This window comes from Centrocercus urophasianus, unplaced genomic scaffold (genome assembly GCF_019232065.1).
Source record: "Centrocercus urophasianus isolate 14NV4802_14NV808 unplaced genomic scaffold, USGS_Curo_1.0 seq_12, whole genome shotgun sequence".
Taxonomy (NCBI): Eukaryota; Metazoa; Chordata; class Aves; order Galliformes; family Phasianidae; genus Centrocercus; species Centrocercus urophasianus.
This window is the reverse complement of record NW_024884364.1, coordinates 30,968,446-30,988,452: the sequence shown is the minus strand read 5'-3', so window position 1 is coordinate 30,988,452 and position 20,007 is coordinate 30,968,446.

Sequence of the window (20,007 nt, the reverse complement as noted above, 5' to 3'; positions counted from 1 at the left end):
TAATCCCAGTCCTTAGAGCAAGCACCTACAAGCTAGGTTTGATCGTGCCTAGGGACTTGTAACGTTCTTTTTTATGGCTTGTTATCACAGTCATTGCTTTAAAGCACTTCAGAGTTGTTTTACATTACTTTTAACCAAATGGCTCTTCAAGGTGTTCAGTACTTCAGAAATGCTGTTTCATCAAGTTGCTTGTAAATTACAACACATTGGTTATGTGTGCCAGAAGCATCCTGCCCTGTGAACGGATGCTGAGAAAGGATGAAGCATGCTTGGCTGTCTCACTGAGACATCTGGAGGAGGAGGAAGTGAGAGGAGGCCTTTAACAAGAAAGGCTCCAGAGCACTGGCTGAGTCACCCTGGACTTGAGACCCCAGAAGTAGCTATGACAGGGAGAAGCCCTGATAGCAGTCCTGAAATGTTGCTGTCTTGAAGTCCATACAACATGTGAGCTGCATAAAACAGACTGGGAAAAGCATCAGCTCACAAAAGCATGTTCTTAAAAAGGAGATGATAAATATCATGTTGTCTTCTATCATGTATTGAAGAAATTGATTGTTTCTTTCTCATTTTTGGGTGGCAATCACAAAAAACAGATGTTATACTTTGTTAATTTTTGTCACTGGCATGTAGCCCCTGGCAAGTTTAAAGCAACTCTTTTGGCATCTTTGTAACAGTTGGGAAGTAGAGCTGCTTCTTTTGTTTATGCAATACCGTTCTGGATAATCTTTGAACCTAAGATTTTCTTGCTTTGTCATCTGTTTTGGCAGTCTTCTATTCCACTCCCCCCATTCAGTTGTGGCATCCCCCAGTTCTTGTAGAATCTAGCATGTTTATCTGTCACACAATAAGCTTCAAAGATAAATAGATGTAAAATTCATGGCATTTACAACACCCATTTAACTTCCACCTCAAAAGAAAGGACATCTTCAGGGTGATTGTTGCAATTCATTTTCTTATTGTCTTTTTGAATTCAACCTCCATCAGTAAAGCAGGACAAATATACTTCAGCATTTTTTCATACCGGTATAGCTAACCTGGATAGCTAACATAAATGTATAATTTTATATGAAACATTGGCTGCTTCTGACGTTAGATACAATTTAGAAGTAAAAATATCAGTCACTGACAAAAAAATATATATATACCTTTTGAAGAATGAGAATTATTAATTCCAGCATTGAAACTTGTAATAAGAAAGATTGTTTCTTATAAATCACAGCTCTTTTGCTAGGAGTTACAAGTGATGACTTTGTGGAGAAAGAAAAAAAAACTGTACAAAAGTTATCTACATATTGATGGGATGTTAAACATTAGGAATGTGTCATTGACACAACATAAGGAAGCAGAGATGCTGTATGCTTGGTTAGAAATCAGTTATAATTTATAATTCCATTTTAAGTAATTGTCATTAGAAAAGAAAAATGAGAAGTCCAAAAGTAAATAATGAGCATCTCACTACTTCTGCAGTCTACACTAGAAGTTACAAGATCACACAAGAAAATACTGGACTCTGCTATATAATGTAAATCCTATAGGTAGGTGTTCCAGCAATAAAATGGTAGATACGCTTACTAATAAAATAAGAGAATCATGATTCAAGGGCAGAGTGAAAAGAGAAAATGGAAGAATGTTCTGACACTCTTTGAGCGATTCTGATGTTTCTTACCATAGTGTTTGTAGAAAAAAAGACTGTGATTGTTCAAATCTTACCGCTTATAAGTGTTTTCCTGAAGCTTAAGAATAAATTGATAGCCTTCAACTAAATAGTGCTGGCTACACGAGGGGCCAGCACTGTAAACAAGCTATTTTTTCCCATCAAATATAAAGTTGAGTGAAATGGAAAGTAAAAAAGACAGTGAAATAAATTCAATTTCAAATTACATAGATATAATGATGCCAAATTCCCAGAACTAGTGCGATACTTGTAGCATGCTGAAAGCAATTTTACATGGATGTGGAATATAAACATCTGAACATAAATGTATGAACATATAAAGATCTCCCCATCATCCTAATGCTTATAGGATATATAAAATTGCTTTGGCAGAGACCAACGGAAACTTCTTACTAATGCTAAAAATCTCATTAAGAAAACACAGCTAAGTAAGGCACTGTCATTTCACACTAAGCATGCCTGGGACTGTCCCCTGACACTGAGCTACTATCACAAACCCTCCTGGTCTCCAAAAGTTATACTTATGTCCAAACTGCTTGTCAGTACTGGACTCTGACCCATGCCATTTCCCAGAAAATACTTGCAAGTGGGAAGCCAGTAGTAGGCCCAGGCCAAAATTATGCTCATGGGAATTTTAACAATTCAGAATTACAGATTACAGTTCTAGAGGACATAACATGTACGGTTTTTACTTACTCATTTAGATGGAACTTAGGATCTAATACACCTAAGAAGCATACTGTTTTGTGTTATGCCAAATATTCCTCTTCGACTCTGAGAAAAAGAACGTAAGAGCTCTATGTTACTATTTGATCAAGAATGTATAATACAATGGCCAATAATTGTCATCATCTAAGTATATCTCAATAATTTAACTAACGTCTTTATAACAGCCAGCCATTTTAGAAACATTGGTTGACTGAAAACTAGTTGCTTAGAGTAAGCTAAGCTTCTCTCTCAGCAATCAGGGAAGAGGAAATAAACATTTTCTCTCTCAAATCCTGATTTCAGTGGGATAAAATGATCTTCGGAAGTGCCTACTTGCTTCTGCGGTCATTGAGTGCGGACAGAGGTGCAGTGGCATCATCATTCAGAAAAGAAAAATCAGGTGAAATGAATTCCACAATTGCCACCTAAGATTTGTTTAACTTCTGCAAGCTTGGTTAATATATTATCTGTGGTAAATATGGTTGCATGAAAAATTCTACTGAAAGTTTTATTTGGAACGTTCTGCTTAAGAGAAACAGATCCGACAAAGTGACATTAAAGTGACATAGCAACTTGATGTTAGAATTCAAGAATTCCAGACTTTTAGCTTTTGTTCAGTATTCTGTACCTTGCCAGCAGAGAATCTTCTATGTTTGGGAGGAATTGATATGGAAAGTTTGGAGAAATACACTCATTGTATCTTCATAAATAATTTGTGAGATATCTGCCTGTACTAGTACTAAGGTTTTCAGGCAGCACTCTGCTTTCTGGACAGAGCTTGAATGAATATGGTCCTGATCTGAGGATATGATGTAACTAACTCTTTTTCAGATTTCACCGGACGTATTATAGAATCATAGAATGGGGTACGTTGGAAGAGACCTTAAATATCATCTAGTTTCATCCCCTGCAATGGGCAGGGTTACTAAATTTGCAATAATTTTCTGGGAGATGGCATGTGTCACAGCCAATTTCTGACAACCAATTTGGACGTAAATATGTGTAGGATGGATAATAACTGCCAAACACGTATACTAAAACTGAATGTTCTCTTCATAAATCTAGAAAAAAATATACTATGCTTATATATATCAGTACGTGCACTTTATGTCTCTTTGAGAATTACAGATAAAACTCTGCAGGATATATTTTTAGATTACTGTGTGATTTCACGTGACTTGGATCTAAATTTAATCCAAAATTAAAATGAATGACTGCATTATTTCAAACTCCCAGAAGATGAGACCATTCCAGTAAGTAATTCAATATCAAACTGAAGATCTTGACATTCAAGAGGTTGAAGTGTAAAAAAATATCTCAACTTAATGTAAAATGTGATTATTTAGTTGGAAAGACAGAATGTGCCACACAGGGATGCAGAAAGGACTGCTATTTAGTGAAGAAAGAACTAGCATTGACTTAAATGCTCCTACAGTTATACATTTTATAACTTTCTCACCAAAATCAAGTGATTTGAATGCAAGTTAGGAATTTCATTTAGATTCCCTCTCCCCTCTGGTTTGGATGTGGATGTAGAGAAAGATGCTTAACTGTTGGCAAAAAAAGACTGAAGTCCCAGTGATGTTTGGTGACACAAGCCCTTTTTTTCCCATGAATCTGCAGTCAAACCACAAGCACTAATAGCAGCCAGTACTTCATTCCCAGGTTGATTAAAAAGTTAGGTAAATTCAAAGTTTTGGCGGCAGGGGCAGTAAACTAAGGGGAATATGTGACTCATGGGTGCATTTTTCTATTATTTTCAAGAGTAGCAGTCACCATTTGTTTTTTTGATCTTACTTCTGTAAAAACCAGGCCATGCCACTTAATCCCAGCCTAGTAGTTTGTCTTTGCCAAAAGCATATTTTTACAGGCTTTTTCCAGGTCTCATCATAGGAACTTAAGAAGTGGGAAATCTACAGCATTTGGCAGCCATGCCCACAGGTTATTGTAGAAACATTACTAAATATTTATGTTTCTGTTTTTGTTTCTATTTCTCTGCCTTAAATTTTTCTCCATTGTTTCTCATTGTACACACCTTCCTCCACTGCTTTGGAGATACCTCCTGTGCTAACTGAGATTACCAAACTGAGATTAATTACAGACATAAAATTGAATAGTCAAATAATTCTATATTGATTACATATGGCGGAGACTTTCAGGGCCCACTGGCTTAAGACAGATATAAACCACAGCATTCAAATAAAGGTATATTAGCACTCCTTCCAAACCACATAACCCACGAGTTCATATGCAGACACAAGCCTTTTTTAACAATTACCCCTCCTCTATAGTGTATCGTATCTAACTGTATTCACCTTCAAGTAACCTTCCTTCAAATGCTGCACTGAAGCTTTTTTTAAGCCACAATACATTCAGTTATTAGTAAGTGCAGAGAAATGCCAGCTCATAACAAACCAAGATGAAATATTTAAATATCCACTATTTTTGTCAGTTCTGAAAGTGTCGAAAACTTCCCAATTTCATTACAGATTCAGTGGCATACCTCTGCTTCAACACTGCAATTTACTAGCAACTATAATTAACTATTTTTCTATAGTAAAGGTTATGTAGTCAGAATTATGTGTAGGACTTTGTTTTACTGTAAATAGCAAATTTTTCCTCGATTTTCACTGTGAATCACTCTTATATTCACTGGTTCTGTCAACATAATGATCCTTGCAGTCACAGTGGATATACCTTGCTCATGAGTAAAACACAGCATGCATAGGAAATGTACGTTTTTTCCTGAAGAGTTTTCCTCAAATTTTTTATCAATCAATTTCATTTTTGCATGAAAGAAATTCAGAAATCAATATGGAAACAAACAAACAAACAAACAAAAAGGCATCAATAAAAATCACTAGTAGGAATGCAGGAATAACAAGGAAAATGTTTGTAGTAAAATTTAAATGGAAATAAAATGATGGATGGATGGATGGATGGATGGATGGATGGATAGATGGATGGATGGATGGATAGATGGATGGATGGATGGACGGATAGCATGTGTGTGTGCCCACAGGCTTACACATAGGTGCACATGCAAATTTACGGCTGTGCATATGTGCATTACTGTGTATAAATTCAAAGGGATAGACAATTCAACTGAGCTTGATTGTAACTGAGTCTGCACCAGTCCCCTTTCCTGCGACAGTCAATTGCTAGGTATGCATATGATTTATCTATCTGAAGAAGTGTTAGCACAGCACAATATTGAGCTATGCAGAGACCCTGAAACAGGTCCTGTGAAGGACCTCTGCTCCTCTGAGAAAAGCAGAAGAACTGTTTATTCATGAACCAGTAGTCAAAGGAAAATTAGACTATGTGTGTCTGATCATGACAGTGATTATGATACTATTATTGTAATATGCACACTTCAGAAACATGAATGAGTCCTTCACCAGTGTGCACAGGGCAATAACATGAGATACAGAGCTAAAACAGAGAAAAAATAACCTTATTCATGCAAAGTCTCAAAGGATTTTTCCAACATAACTAACAATGAGATTCAGGTTTTCATTTCCAGTTTATATCTTACTGTAAATTTGAGGGAAGGTAATGTCACTACCAAATTGTCCTGAATAGATCGTCCTCCCATCTCCTCAATTAAAAAGTAAGAAATTCTGATGTACGAATATTGCAAAATCTTTAAAAATTCAGAGATTTAATTAGGTTAAAATCAATGCATTAAGTTCAGTTAATGATTTTTTTCTGCTTTTAAAAAAGTAGTGTGCTTGCTTGTAGAATGTTGGACTCTTCTTGCGTGTTGCTACCACTGAGTGTGTGTATTAAAATGGAAATGCAGAAGACACCAAGCCCCAGCATGTTTCCAATTAAGATTTTTCATTTTCTGCTCTAATGTTAGAGGATGACCTAATTAGCTCTGCCTGTTATCTGAGCTCAGCTTCTGTGACTTCTTATCTCACTCAGCAACTGTAGTCTGAGTTGTGTATTTGGAGAGAAAAGTACTGTATTCCTGAAACAATAGGGAAATGTACTGAAGTGCATTGACAGCATGGAAAATTCAATGTGGGTGAGAGGGTAAAACTTCTGTTTTCTGTTCTTCAGTCATTGATATCCACTCATACATTGTAATAAGCAATTGACACTGCTCAAGCTACAACTTACAGCCTAGCAGTACAGGGAGATGTCTATTTATCAGGTACATCAATTTAATATACCAGAATTTACTGTGGTAGAATTACCTGCAAATTGTTAAGGCTTAACACAATAGGATGATTTATTTCTTTCCATCTGGAATTCCTAGAGAAAAAAAGAAAGTCTTTCCTAAAGAAATAATGTCTTTCATCAGCTTGACAAGAGTAGTGTGTTATTTGCAGAGGGAAAAAATTATGGAATCGGAGTGAAAGCAACTGATATGAAGAGTGGTAAATGAAATACTAGATTAAATCCAAGTTTTGAAAATTCATTATAAGGTGGACATGCTCACATAATAAGTTCTTCAGTATGTCTGTTAGTTAAATTGCATACAATTACTACAAGACAACTTTTTGTACAAGTATTACTTTGGGTTTTATTTTATATTCTGGTCATTTATATTCAGACAGTGTGGTAAAAATCCTTTTTAAAGCACATCTAGATGCTACAAAGACATCAGACACCTTTCCTCACTTTTCTGGAAGACATATGCATGCATATTTTGCAACCATTTTCATTGTCTCCTGTCGCACCAGCATCATGAAAAAACAGCAATAGAGAAGGGAACAGTGGGAGCAAGTTTTTTAGCTGAGAAAGCAAATGTTTTTAGAATAGAGCAGCATACACAAAGACTTAGCCTGGAGGTGGGTGTTAAGATAACTTTTTAAAAATTAACAATAAAAGTGCAATGCCCATAAATGGTGGGCCAGATGTATGTCCTTCTGTTCTAACAGGTTATGCATATGTATTCGGTGTGAGAGGTGATGTTTCTTCTCAGTGAAATACATTCCCAATGATTGCACCCAGAACCTTTCTGTATCAGTAACACAGTAGATAGACTGGCAGCTTTCCAGGCATTGAGATGGCAGGCTAACACTTCGTTGACAAAGATATCTATAATTTAGTTTCTCTTTGTGTTTACCCAAAACAGCCTGTAATACACTTTTACATATTGAACCATATCTTTACTATGAAGAAGCCTGTGTCAAACAGAACTGAGAATACTATGTAGTTTTTGCTTATGAAGACATTTACTGCACTTCATGAAAGAAAGGAGTACTTGCTTTACCTAACCACAGGTGGCAAAACTTTTAGGTTTCCTCTTCTATCTGATCAAAGAAGAGAGACAGACACCTACAGAGGACCATTTCTCATGCCATCTTTAGGAGGGAGCAAAGTTCAGCTTTTTCTTCCTGATTACCTGCAGAGAAAGATAGAATCACCAGCAGGGGATGAATATTTTCAGGTGTCACCTGCTGCAGTATGCTCACCATGGCACACTACACAGTAGATACACAACTGCTATAGTCTAAGCAAACACAGTCTGACACTTGGGGAGTCTAACCAGCATTACTAGTGTTTATTTGTTTCAGTACAATTTAGAATGTCTTCACCTCTATCTTTCAAAACTTGTTTTTCTGAAATAATTCCTGAAGGAAGCTTTGCAGAGCTAATGGAGAGTGTTTAAAGTAGTAGTCTACAACAACTCACTAGCTTGAGTTGCATTCAAAACTCACATGGAATTGAACTACAAATTTTAGGTTCATCAGTCTCAGTGCAATTTATCAAAGTGTGCTAACCTGTAACTCATATGCTTTTGTATATTAAACTGCATTTTGCTGAATTCTAGATCCCAAAGTCTCTCTTATTACCAGTTCTTTCCAGTAAAGTTGCTTAACTGAAAGTAGGAAGGCTTACCAAGCAGGTAATTAGTGTGCTTGCTGTGGGAGGGAATTTGAACAAACAAAAGAAAACTGAAAGGATCTACAGATTTTTGTGTAGCCATGAAGGGAAAAAATACAGAAAAAGCCCTTTGTAGTGTACCTTAGGGAGGTTCATCACATCGTGTTTCAAGAACAGAAGTGTTCTCAGGAAAAAAAAAAAAAAAAAAAAAAAGGAGACAGGAACATACAAGGTTCTGCCTTCAGACTCCTGCTGAGCAATAATGGAAGTATAACTAATTAAGGGCCTGATCAAGGACTCATTGAAGCGAAGTGAAAACCTCCCACTGATTTCAATGGGCCTTGGATCAGCTTTAAGTGCGTAGAGTGTAAATATGACTGTATTAAAAACATGATGAGCCAATGTATACTTTCAATCAGGACTGGATGCATTATTGCATTCTCCACCCAGAGCAGTCCCAAAGCTTTTCAGGAGCACCACAAAATCAAAGGTCACTATTACAAAATGGAGAACTCGAGCCAAGCTACCCTTAATCTGAAAAGAGTAGTGGGCAAATCTGGTAGAGAAGGACCTTGGGGAAAGTTGTGGTGAGCCAAGGTTGCTGCTGCTTCTGCCCCTGGGTGAGTGAAAGTCAAGAAACTAGTCTCTGTAAGTGTTTGTCCCCAACTCTTCATGTATCCATCTTGGCTCAGCAGTCCAGAGCTCAGGCTAGACAAAAGCGATTCGAAAATTCCCTGTAGTTTATGGTCTATTTTCCCTGTGCATATACCTGTGCAGAAAGCCAGATTGCTCTCACTGATAACAGTGATTTTTCTATCATCGTGATCTAGTAGCCCTCGTTATTTTGGAAATGAGAGATAATGACTCTGTAAGGGAATGGCACCGGCTTTATAATTTCTTTTAACTCAGAGTCCTGACTAGTTTGGAGATAAAATGTTAGTAGAAAACATAAAACCTGTAATTGCATTATGTATTACTCCTCAGATTCCACAAATATTTCTTCTCTACTCCTTAGTCATTTAGCACATTAGCCTAGTTCTTAGTGAATGGGTATCCTTTTTAGTTTTCCATTGTGTTCTGACTTCATACACACAGTCTTCATATGCTTGTTTCTAAACTCTCAAAGGACTCAAATTCTCAAATTCTACAGGGGACTCAACAATATCATTTCAAATGACACTCTAGTTTGAAAGGCTATTTGTAGACAAAATAGAAGCTTGGAGAACCAAATCTTTGATTTTCAGTATTCTGTTGTGTGTTACTTATCTCTTTTGCATCCTGTTAAATATGTAATGTCAAGCTGTCCAGGAGTTTTCTTGCTAACATATATTTAGAGCAGCCACACATTTTCCCTACCCCAAAGTAAAAGTAAATAAAAGCCTACTCGTTCAACATCTGTTCACTCCCTCCAGTGGAATAGGCTTGTTGAAGAAAAGTGATATAATATCATGACAGTTACAGAGTAAAAAAAAGTCTTAATCATCCATGACCAAAACCAGAGTAAACATAGAACACAATTCCCCTCTGAATTCTGCAGTCAGCAAGTAAACTGTCACATGAGAAACTATCTATGTTAAAAAAAAAAAAAAAAAGTTACTGTTATTAAATGAGTCAGTTTAAAGTCATGGACTATGACAATTTTCAATACTCTCTTCAACCATCAAAATAGTGGAGTTGAATTAGTAGACTCCTTTACAATGATATATGTTTCAAACATCTGAAATGCTGGAACTGTACATGCTATGCAATTCAGATATAATAAATAAAAGTATATCTTCAGTTCAAGCGAGAAACCAAACAAATGGGGCAAACACATAAGATCATAAATTATGCAAGCTGGAAAAAAGATAATCCTTCCCGAAAGCCAATAGAAATGGAAAAATAATGTCAGGAAACAATGTATACTGAATGCTTTTTAAAATCAATTTCTTAATTTGCTAATTGGTTAATGATATGGCTGAATCCAAAAGCTGTCTTGTAAACATGCAGTATGAGCAGAAGACAAAAATGACCCTGCTGGAAAAACAGATATGACCCATAGCTGATCTTTACAGGGTAGGTTGTAATTAAATAACAGATTATATACTGACACTAATTGTATAAGTTTCTCCTCTGGGATAACTTGCCTTCATTTTGTTCAGATTAACTCCTTAGATACTATTTCATACATATTTTCTTTTAATCAGTGTTGATCTGTTTATCACTAGTTGTGATAATCGAGCCTTTTTTCATTCTCAGTAGGAGGTAATAACGTTATTTGGGTCATGATATTATCATCCAGGAGTTCATATCACATATCTGATAGCTAGAAAGATAGACAAGCAGAAAGTCATTCATATCCATACGTCTGTGTATGCATTGTTTATTGTGAAGACATAGGTGGCAAGAGTCATTCTGTTAGACCTATTCTGTTAATTGTAATTTTAGATGCACAAGAAAACTCTGCCTCTGTGTTTAGGTAGATTCATTGAGGCATGATGAAATGTAAATATCTCTCTTGAGTTTAGCTCCCATTGGAAAATAAAGAATCACAGCAACAAAAGAAAAGATGCAGGCAAGAAAATAAGAGCTGAATTTTTGAAGCATAGATTCCACAGAAAGACAATGAAAAATTATTCACAGTGATGAACTCCTACTTCCAGAAAAGCAAGAGTTTTTCAAAAGATTTTAATAAAGCACCAAGAATTCCTTTAAAAATCAGTTCATTTACAAATAAGTATCCTCAAATCAGAGACAGGACAACAGGTAGTTTTTCAGATTCCTTTTGGATGCATGTGCAAAATATTTATTTAAAAAAAAATCAAACAAATTTCTCTGGGTGAGTTCCAGCACGCTATTTCTAACTACATCCAAAGAGATAAACAATACCTTTCAGATTAGTCCATAATCCAAATCAGTGCATTTATCCTTAGACAAAATTGAACACCTTAGGGCACTCTTGGAAAAGCTGGTTAGTTTGTGTTCTACCCAGTTCATATTTGGTCCAAAGCCTAAGGAGATAAATTCTGGGCAGAAATAAGATGGATATTTCAAAGGTCCATTTGTCTTCTGAAATCTTTCCCCAGTAGGAAGTACTGCTGGCATTTTATACTATTGAATTTTAATTTGTACAACTTAAAAAATCAATGTTTTGACATAATGATTTTTCAACAAGAAATAAAAATTCAGAACATGCTGCTGAACAAGTGATAAGGAATGATGAACACAGGAATTTAGAACACAATTTTACTAATAAAATTTAGCTATTTTTTGTTAGTGACATGAACAGTGAGATTGAGTGCACTTTCAGCAAGTTTACCAATGACACTGAGTTGCATGGTGCAGTTGACACACTAGAGGAAAGGAATGCCATCCAGAGATATCTTGAGAGGTGGGCCTATGTGGGCCATTCAACGAGGCCAATACAAAGTCCTGCTCCCGGGTCAGGACAATCTCAAACACAGATTTTGGCTGGGCAATCAATGGATTGAGATTAACCCTAAGGAAAAGGGCTTGGAGATATTGGTGGATTAAAAGCTCAGTGTGACCCTGCTATGTCTGCCCAGAAAGCCAACCAATCCTGCGCTGCATCAAAAGAAGTAGTTGAGGGATGTGATTCTTCCTCTCTGCTCTTCCCTGTAAGATCCAACTTTAAGTACTGCATTCAGCTCTGTGGTCCCCAGCAGGGGAAGGAACTGTTGAGGTGAGTCCAAAAGAGAGCCAAGAGGAGAATCAGGGAGTTGGAGCAACTCTCTAGTGAATACAGGCTTAAAGAGATGGTCTTGTTCAGCCTGGAAAAGAGAAGCCTCAGGGGAGACGTTATAGAAGCCTTTCAGTACCTAAGGGGAAGACAAGAAATCTGAAGGGGCACTTTTTTTCAAGAAATGTAGTGGTAGGACAAGAGATAATGTATTTAAACTAAGAGAGGATAGGTTTAAATTAATTATTCATTCAGAGAGTGGTCAGGCACTGGAAGAGGTTGCCCAGAGAAGTTGTTCACATCTCATCCCTGAGTGTGTTCAAGGCTAGGTTGGATGAAGCTTTGAGCAATCTGGTAGAAAATGTCCCTGCCATAGCAGAGGGGGTGGAACTGGGTGATCTTTAAGGTACCTTCCAATACAAACAATTATATTATTTTATGATTCTCATTAACACACACCAAAGAATAACAGCAAACAACACCTGCTGAGACCATATCACTTTTTCTGTTGGCTGTTTTTACACTACAGATCCCTATCAGAAAAGCAATGATTAGAGACATGATAGCTTGTTGATACAGCAGTCCTGGCAGAATATCTCAAGATAGACACATCCACTCAAGCAAAAATGCAGATACCTTATTTCACTTGGGACAAATGAAGTTGTCATCACAGATATGCTGCCTCCTATTACAACTCCAGAACCAGTTTTCTGGTAAAACATAAAAGCATTCCAATAGCAATAAGGAGATCCTCATGTAAGTATAAACATTATAATAAAATATGTTAACAGATACAATGTAACTACATCTCAGAAACTTGTCAAAATATATTTCAAAACCGTTATTCTATATTGCCATTACAAAACTTTGTGCTAGGTGCCACATGGATTACTGGTCAACTTTTGAAGAATTTGTATTGCAGTATTAACATTTGTAGCAATACAAAATTTCCACACTGCTTATACTCACACCCATTTGCAGTAATTTAATCATGTTTCTGTATTGTTTTCCAGAATAAATTAAAAAAATAAAAATTGAAATTAAAAATAAATAATAAAATAAAAATAAAGATAAAAAAGATAAAAATAAAGATAAAAATAAAAATTAAAATTAAATTTAAAATTAAAATTAAAATGAGGACCGGATTTTTAAAGATGCTGAGGGGCCAAAATAAGTAGATCTGTCCCACAGAGTGCACTTTTAGAATTGCGTGGTCATCTATTCCCATTCTTTTCCCAATGCCAGCACCTGCCTAGACGTATTTTTGAAATTTCCACAGTCTCTATATGTACTTTGACCAGTTCAATGTCTTTTTATAATCTGATGCAGTGTTTTCAAGGCTGTCAGAGTGTAAAAAAGCAGTGAAAAAGAGCAGAAATAAAAAACAGAAAGTATTATGGTTACTGTATTGTGTCTTTTCTGACCGGTGCAACCTACAAAGTTAAGCCAAAATAATACCCTTCAGAGCAGCCCAGAAAGAGTTAAATAATGCACAAGGACAAGTATACACATGAATGAATTTCCTGCAGGGAACTCAGTAATTCAATCTGGGATATTCCTAAAAGGAGACTGAGTATCTTCATGGGTTACAGATGATTTGACAAGAGTGATAAATGGAAATAGAGGCCACAAAATGTCCTCTGTCTCACTTTCCCCTTTCAATTCCACTCCTGATAGACTGTACACAAATTAAGAGCTTTCTATGCCTTTCAAGGATATGTATTTCTGGCAAGGACATATACTTTTCTGACTTTATTGAACATTTTGTTCTGCACCATGTATACACATTCTGCTGAATTCTATTTCTATTATATATTTAAACACTACACATAAGATTGCCATCACACAATCTGTCTTGAGCTGTCCCAATAAGCAGAACAGGTCTAAATTTTTATATAAAAAAATAATTCTCTCACACCTTAGAGAAAACGCTAAGGTATCTGTTCCTCATCTATTCTTTCATTCATCTGCATTGCTATTAGTAACTTCATTAGTAACTTCTGATTCCCAGCAGATATAAACATCCTGGAAGTATTCTGTCAGTAGAATTCTTCATGCACTTCTCCATTATGCCACCATACAACAAGTTTAATGGCATTTAACCATCTGCTTAAACAGATGTGCAATTGCTTTTCTCACCAGAGAGATTTTGCAGTATGGGTACCTTAATCCATAATGATGAGTGACAAAGAAATGAGCAGACTCTGTGAAGAAGTCTAGACTATAAAAGAAGGAAGAAAACAGTGTTATATTCATTTCTGAAATGCATGAATTAATGTGCATTTTATGTTAAATTTGTACTCTTTTTCTATACTGGATGACTTTATCCAAATTTTGATGAAATGAATATTGAAACTCATTTTTTTCATGGATGTGGTCAAATCAAAGAGATTTCTACTTTACAAAAAGACAACCAAAATCATAATCCATTGTAGTCAGGAGAGTTACACAGTTAACTATTCTCTAAGAATCATCATAGAATCATAGAATGGTTTGGGTTGGAAGGGACCTTACAGATTATCTAGTTCCAATCCCCCTGCTATAGGCAGGGATACCTCCCACTACACCAGATTGCTCAAATATCCGTTCAGCCTGGCCTTGAACACTTTCAGGGAGGGCATATCCATAACCTCTCTGGACAACCTGTTCCTGTGTCTCACCACCTTCAGAGTATTTTCCTAATATCTAGTCTAAATCTACCCTCTTCCTGATTAAAGACATTTCCCCTTATCCTGTTGCTACATGCCCTTGTAAAAAGTCACTCCACAGATTTACTGTAGACCCCCTTCAAGTACTGGAAGGCTGCTATAAGATCACCTTAGAGCCTTCTTGTCTCCAGGCTGAAACACCTCAACTCTCTCATCCTGTCCCACAGAGGAGGTGCTCAAGCCCTTTGATCATCTTCGTGGCCCTCCTCTAGTCCTGCTCCAACAGCTCAGTGTGTATTTTGTGTTGGGGACCCCAAAATTGGATGCAGTACTCCAGATAGGATCTCATGAGAGCAGAATAGACAGGAAGAACCACCTCCCTCAACCTGCTGCTAGCCGTGCTTCTCTTGATACACCCCAGGATACGACTGGCCTTCTGGACTGCAAGCACACACTTCTGATTGATTGATTGATGAATCTTTCATCAATCAACACCCCCAAATCTTTCTCCTCAGGGCTGCTCTCAAGACATTCTCCACCCAGTCTACATCTGTGCTTGGGATTGCCCTGACCCAGGTGCAGGACCTTGTACCTGGCCTTGTTGAACTTCATAAGGTTGTCGTGGGCCCACTTCTCAAGCCTGTCCAGGTCCCTCTGGATGGCATCCCTTCCCTCTAGCGCGACAACTGCACCACTCAGCTTGGTGTTATCTGCAAACTTACTGAGGGTGTGCTCAATCCCACTGTCCTTGTCACCTACAAAGATGTTAAATAACACCGGTACCAGCAACAATCCCTGAGAAACATCGCTTGCCACCGGTCTCCATTTGGACATTGAGTCACTGACTGCAACTATCTGAGTGCAACCATCCAGCCAATTCCTTATCCAACGAGTGCTCCATTTATCAAATCCACTTTTCTCCAATTTGGTGACTATATATATATATATTGATAATATATATATATATTGATAATAGAGAAGTGCATGAAGACTTCTATTGACAGAATACTTCCAGGATGGTTGTATCTGCTGGGAATTAGAAGCCTCCATGAATTTACTAACAGCAATGCAGATGAATGAAAGAATAGATGAGGAACAGATATCTTTGTGTTTTTCTCCATGGTGTGCCCATATAACTAGTAAACAAACTGTCACTATTTGAGCCTCCAATGGTGCATATTCTTCAGCATCTGTGTGTAATTCTCGGACAAGCAAAATGGGCAGACTCCTGTGGAATTGTCCCGTACGAATTCTCCACTTCCTAGAAGTAAGTAAGTTCATTCTGAGCAGTGACTTGATCTTAGCTTCCAATTTTAAAAATAATAATAATTAAAAAAATCAGTGAATTAATGTGATGGAGACGTCTAATCCCTCTTAGTAATGTGATTGAAACTGATCTCAAAACTGTTTAAATGATATCAGAATAAAAAAGAAAGATAGCCCCGGGGTCATTATGAATACATTTTATTTTGAAGTGTCTGAATTAGAAAAACAACAACAACAACAACAACAAAAAACCACAGAATTTGGCATAGGAAAAAGCATCAGCATCGACGTCTCCAAACAGAAGAACTTAGACTTTTTTTCATTCACATCAGATTCCAGTCTTGGCTACAGCATCTCCATTAAAGTACAAAAAAAAGTCACCAGTTTCAATTTTCCTTCAGCACTGCCAGTTAAAAAACAGTGATTCATCTGTCTTGGATGCACATGTGCACATAATCTATTTGAACCTGAATGTTATCTCATTTCCAAAGTGGATTTATTTAGCTCTCTTCCCTGTTATCATATTTTTCTATCAGACAAAGTAAAGGATCTTAGACCTTCAAGGTCTGAAGCAAAAATCAGGAAAGCTCAGTTCTTTCACCTTTGCTTCAAACATCATACACTAAACCCATCAAACACTGTCCAGTCTCCTGAGAAAGGTCTAAGTAGGCTGTCATTCTTCACGCAGTGCATCTTGTGAATAATTGCTCAAAACTCAAAGTGACCGTAGACATGTTAACTCAGTTTTGTGTCTAAGGTAATAAATTTGGCTTCTCAACAGGGTGATTCTCTAGGATATTCTGCCATGCTGGCACAACTGTCATGCTTTTCATCTCCAAACCAAGTCTGTGCTCTGCCATACAACTCATCACCCTGCACCATCAGCTAACTGACTCTAACCTTGTTCCCCATCCCCAAGCAATCCTCTCTTTGCATAATTCACATTGAATTCTCAGCCCTTTCTTTTCCTATGATATACCTCAAGGGAAGAGGAAACATTACTGCAAGATTTTTCCTCTTCTGTATCTGGCATTCTCCCTCTGTTATCCCCTTTTCTCTTACTCTTGCATGAGCTGGTTCTGCTAAGATAAATAATTTCCATAGATTCCTACAGAAATAGAGAACTACAGAAAGCTAAATCTCAATGTTTTTTTTCCAACAGAAAGCAGTCCTGGTAGTCTCTTGAGTTAAGTTCCACTCAATATGTCTATGCTTAGTAGAAGAAGACCTGAAGAAGCAGTTCAAGATTTTAGCTCACTAAAATTAACAGCAACAACAAAAAAGAGAAAAGGGAGGGGAAAAAGAAAGGAAGAAAGGAAAAAGGAAAAAAAAAAAAAAAAGGAAAAGGGGGGAGGAAGGGAAAAAGGGAGGAGAAAGAACAATGAACAAAAAGCTGTTTATTTGAAAAACAGCTCCTGTAGATCTTCAAATTTCAGATTCAACACTAAAAAAACAATTTTAAATCAAGGCATTTCAACAAATACACAAATAAATCATGCAGAGGGCTGTACTAGCATCTACCAAGAGGTTGGAGGAGAGATGGGGCAGGGCATGTGTAGATGGTTCATGGCCATTTACAGTTCTACTAATCTGACTCTGCTGATTTCAGTAATAGAGATACTGCATATAACTTTTGTAAATAAATAATGTAATGTATTGTCCTAGACAAAATGAGGAAATGACTTAAAATCATAAAACAATGTATGTGGCGAACATGCAGAGCCTGATGATATCAAAGTAGTAAGTCACATTTTATTCATTCAAGAATTGTAGTAGGGTGTTTTTCTTTTCAAATAATGAAGTGCAATATAATCATAAAGTACCTGGTTTGGATATTCTGTGGAAGTGGAACAATGATGTGATAAATACATTAGTCTTTGACTACTGTGAATTACGGTTTTGGGCATGCCAAAGTAATTTACAGGACCAATTTAGTAATATGGCAATTATTTCCTTCTCTTTCAACCATGAATTCCCAAAAATCACAAAATCAGTGATTTTGAAAATTATGTGACCTTGTGGATAAGGTCGAATTGAGCCAATATCAAAGAAACAACAACCAAAAGGGATCCCTACTAAGCAGAAAATTAAAATAATCTGAAGGTGCTAGATGTCTCATGCCTCTCTGATAATGTGAGAAAGAGTTCTCCTTCAGAGGCCAGAATAACAGAAAACAAAAGGTAATTACCATCTGACAGCTTTCTGTATTTGCAAAGTATTGGTAGCTCCTAATGGGCAGGTGTCCACATTGGAAAAAACATTAATTAGTACCCTTGTTGGCAGGCTCAGCTGAGAAAAACATGATTAAATGAGCATGGAACTGAAGTGCCTTCTGTGATGATAATTGCACATACCTACATTTATTGTAATTTTGGGATGTGATTTTCCATTTGGATCCAAATCACTGAAAGGATTTAGTTATTGTGACAACATATGGGAATAATGACTCTATTAAAGCATTCAGGGCCTAATTTCCAAAGGCATTCATCCCCACACCTCTAATGGGATAAGAAAACTTTTGATAGCTTGGAAAATGGGGACACTTACAGTTATTTTAGTGTAGAAATTGCCAAGTAGGAACTGTGAGAAAGCTACAAAGTAGCAGTGACTGTGGGCACAGTGGAAGAGCAAAGACAAACTTTAAAAGAACAGATTTCATGACAAGAGACATGTGAGAGGGATTTTTTTTGTTTATTTTATGAATATTTTATGATATTTATTTTGTTTTTTCATGAAAATTGAAAAGAAAAAAAATCAGCAATACGTGCTGATACCAGGTGTTAAGCACAGCAGCAAGTCTCTTTAGCAACAGAAACATAGCATTAAACAATGTATTAAAACTGAATTATAAATTTCCTAGAACATTTGAAGAGAAATTGCATTTTCCACAAGAACAAATAGTACGCAAGTGATGAGTGATAAAGAAAACATTGCTGTGATTTAATTGGTAGTAAGTAGTTTTGAAGGAAGCCTTCCACAAGATGCTAGTCCTTCAGGCTGTAACACTGAATGTACTGGGCTCCAATGTATTGAGGATCCCATCTGCAAAAAAGACCAACAGCTGTAACTTGAGAAAATCTGGGCCATTCTGATGTTGTTCCATAAGCCCAATTTATCTGGCCAGCTGCAGAAGGAATTACACACCATTTCATAAAGCCCAAACAGGTAATTTTCTCCTTATGTAAATATTTGGAGTGCCTACTTTACATTTTCCAATTGTTATTATAAACACTATGGTAAGCATCACGTTCTTTTAATGTTTTTATATGAAACCCTTTGTGGCCGTGATTCATACCAGCTTGCATCAAATTAGTAATTGTATAGCAATCAATTTAGCAAAGTAAAAATTATTCTGATCTGAACAGGTGTTGATTTGAGATTTGATTTCTGAGGGTGGGCAGAAAAATGAAGTTATCTGATTAGTACTACGCACTCAGAGAAATAAATGGATGATTTATTCCCGTCCAACAGAAGGCAAATAAGGTAGTCATTTTAATGTCTGACTTTTCAAATGCTAGAGAAAAGCTTGGAAGGTAGTCAGAAACTTTAGCAGTGACCCTGTGCTGAGCCAGTAATCCAGTACTGATTCATGAAGACACAACAGATCTGACCATACTGAATCTCACAATCAGCGTGTATATGCCTCTGATTGCATTTTCCAGGACAGCATTTTCCAGGCTTCTGCAGCTGAAACTGCTCTTGAAAGAGAGAGAAGAAAAAAAAAAAAGAGATGAAAAATGGATGGTCTATAATGTTGCATGTCAAGTGGTGTTTTGTTGTGAAGTTCAGAAAACACGCTGGAGTTAGAACGACTAGAAGAAGAAAAAAAAAAGAAAGGAATTTTAGATGAAAGATATCAAGAAACAACAAAACATCAAAAATCTTACTTAAATCTTGTTTCCATTTTCTGTGAGTAAAGGTTAATTTAGCCTTAAATTACCTAGAGTTGTCTGAAGTATTAAACATTTAAGAACTGTGCAACAGTATAATTGACAAAATCAAGTCAAGCTGCAAGACTCAAGATTTTTTTTCTCAATGGTGGAATGCTTATGTTAATAGGACAGTGCAGTGCAGCAACTGTCACGTTCATCTCATGAACTAGGAGACATCTAGGATCTACGAACTAGGAACATCTGGGATCCATTTGAAATTTGGGGAGGAGAATGTTAGAATAGGAAATAAGAACATCT